This window comes from Mustela nigripes, chromosome 5 (assembly GCF_022355385.1).
Source record: "Mustela nigripes isolate SB6536 chromosome 5, MUSNIG.SB6536, whole genome shotgun sequence".
Classification (NCBI taxonomy): Eukaryota; Metazoa; Chordata; class Mammalia; order Carnivora; family Mustelidae; genus Mustela; species Mustela nigripes.
The window spans coordinates 16,570,067-16,573,258 of NC_081561.1; the positions used below are offsets into that span (position 1 = coordinate 16,570,067).

General features: G+C 40.1%; 1 pseudogene; it reads left to right on the forward strand.

The window, feature by feature from the left end:
* Nucleotides 1-909: 909 nt before the first annotated feature.
* Nucleotides 910-2,469, forward strand: LOC132018534 (S-formylglutathione hydrolase-like; annotated as a pseudogene).
* The last annotated feature ends 723 nt before the right edge of the window (nt 2,470-3,192 follow it).

Genomic DNA, 3,192 nt, shown 5'->3' on the forward strand with positions numbered 1-3,192 from the left:
ATTTTGCATAACAAAACCACAAAAAGATACATACGTAAGCACACATACTTATATATACATAAGCACTTTTTGTAATATATTTTTCACCATTAAAAAATAAAAATATAATTTACATTACAGTAAGATTTATGCTTTTTAGTGTATAGTTCTGAGTGTTTTTGACAAAGACGTACAATTGTGTGATCCCCTCATAGTGGAGATATGGAATAGTTGTGTCAGTCCGAAAATCTCGCCTGTGCCATATATGGTCCACTCCAATTGTCACCCTCAACCTCTGGCCACCAGTGATGTATTTTTTTTTTATCTTACATACTTTTATCTTCACCAGAATGTTGTATGAATGAAACTATGCAGTAGACAGCTTCTCGAATTTGGTTCCTTTAAGCTATCATTGCATATTTAGATCTACCCCTGTTGCTAGGTATAACAGTAGTTCCTTTTTAATCACTCAGTAATATTTCATGATATAGAAAGACTACACTTTGTGTATCCATTCTCTAGTTGAAGGACTTTGGATGTTTCAGATTTTAGTACTTAGAAATAAACGTCCATGTAAATTGTAAACATCCATGTTTAGGTGTTTGTGTAAATGCAAGTTTTATCTCATTTGGGTGAGGAAACTCATGGGAATGATGGATAGATCATTTATTATCTTGACTGTGGGGATGGTTTTGTAAGTACAAAGAGATGTCCAAATGTATCAAATTATCCAGTTTAAATATGTGCTATTTAATTTGTGTCAATTATTTGTTGATAAAAGCTGTTAGCAAAATTGAACCCTAACAATATCTGAAAAGCTTTTTGCCTCTTTATCATATAAACATATTATGTAGAAAAGAAGCCATGTTGATGAGTTTAGTCTGCAGACCTGTGGATTTTAAGACTTAGAGGCATCAGATGATGGTGACGATGAGTAAGGGTCTCAGAGATGTGCCATTTAAGTCATCAGGGATGGGGTTTTCTCCTCTCAACTCTTTTTCTCCTGCTGAATGGCCAAATGCTGCACTGTCAAAACAGTAGCCCCTGGCCACATGTGGTTGTTGAGCACTTGAAATGGATCTAGTGAAGAACTACACCGTTCATTTTATTTTATTTTCATTAAATCATAAATTTAGTTAACAGATTTAAATTATAATAGCACATGTGTCTAGTGGCTACATACAGGCCAGAGCAGCTCTAGAACACTTGTGGCTAGAAATCTGTGTCCTTGTCATTCTTTCCCCGTCTGAGCACCATCTGTGTTCTTCTGTCCTCACAAAAGGTAACTGTTAATATCAAGATGATTCCTGGCAATGGTGGTGGAGGCTTCTGCTCCGGGAGATGAAGCAGGAAGCCAGAAGCAGGGAGGAACACCTAAACTTTTCTTTCCTCCTTTTTTAAAAATTTCTTTTCAGCGTAACAGAATTCATTGTTTTTGCACCACACCCAGTGCTCCCTGCAATCCGTGCCTTCCCTAATACCCACCGCCTGGTACCCCAGCCTCCCACCCCCGGCCCCTTCAAAACCCTCAGGTTGTTTTTCCGAGTCCATAGTCTCTCATGGCTCACCTCCCCTTCCAGTTTCCCTCAGCTCCTTCTCCTCACTATCACTATCACTATCACTATCACTATCTCCCCATGCCCTCCGTGTTAAACACCTAAACTTTTCAAATCGACCTTAGATGAACACCTGCAACATGACAGAAAGTTCTTCCAGACAGCTCTGCTCCCTGGAGGGCTGCTAAAGCTGTTTGAACATGACAGGTTTGAACTCACAAGCAAAATGAAATTTGCTGTCTGCTTGCTTCTAAAGCCAGGGACAGGGACAGTCACTGGCTACAGGTCTTCAGATGCACAGAGCAAACGCTGTAGTGAACCAGACTTCATCAGATGGGCTCAGCACATAGCCTAGTCATCACTGCTCCAGACACAAGAGAAAGATGAGCTCTGGGACTTTGGCTGCTAGAGCTGGATTTTATGTGGATGGTTGAAAAACTATCTACAGAATGTACTCTTACATAATGAATAAGCTTCACCACTGATAAATGCCAATTTTCCAGTGGACCATGGAAAATTGGCTATTTTTGGCCACTCTGTGGGAGGCCATGGAGCTCTTACTGGTGCTTTGAAGAATCCTGGAAAATGCAAATCTATGTCAGGACTTGCTCCAATTTGCAACCAGTTTTCTGTCTTTGGGGAGATGGGAGAGCACAAATCTCTCAATGGGTATTTGGAATTAGATCAGAATAAATGAAAGGCTTGTGGTGTTGCTGTACTTAGCAAGTTTTATTCAGGTTCTGGTTTAGATGTAATCCGGAAGACGATGACTAAACATGTCAGCAACCAGTGACTTCCTGACATCAATTGTTTTTAGACTGTAAGAGGGTTATGACTAGAGTTACTTTTCATTACAATTCTCATTAATGACCACATCAGACCTCATGAAGAATTTCTGAATACAGGAAAAATCAGATATAGGAATGTCTTCTGAGTTACAGAAGTTAGAAGAAAGAGGGGCACCTGGGTGGTGCAGCGGGTTAGGTGACCAACTCTTGGTTTGGGCGCAGGTCATGACCTTAGGGTTATGAGATCGAACCCAGCATTGGGATCAGGGCTCAGTGTGGTATCTGCTTGAGATTCCCTCTCTCCCTCTCCCTCTGCACCTCCCCTCTGGGCAGGTGCAGGCTCTCTCTCTAAAATAAATAAAGCTGGGGTGCCTGGGTGGCTTAGTGGGTTAAAGCCTCTGCTTTTGGCTCAGGTCATGATCCCAGCATCTTGGGATCAAGCCCCGCATCAGGCGCTCTGCTCAGCAGGGAGCCTGCTTCCTCCTCTCTCTCTGCCTGCCTCTCTGCCTACTTGTGTTCTCTATCTGTCAAATAAATAAATAAAATCTTATAAATAAATAAATAAATAAAGCTAGTTTAAAAAAGTTTAGAATAAAGAATAGTTATCACATTTTAAAAGACGGGTTTTCATGCCTCTAAAAGAAGCTTCATTCTGTAATTGAGTCATTTAAAGAAATGTGCCTAATCCAAACAAGCAAATTTGAAGAGTGTAATTACAATTTCAGAACGCTTATTGACCATCAGATATGTTTGGATGGCTCTGCACCATTATTCAGAATTTCTGTAGTTACTTTTTTAAAAATGTGGGCAGCCTGGTCTTATTTTATAGATCTTGACACTTTTTATGAGGTTATAGTAAATCATTCAAG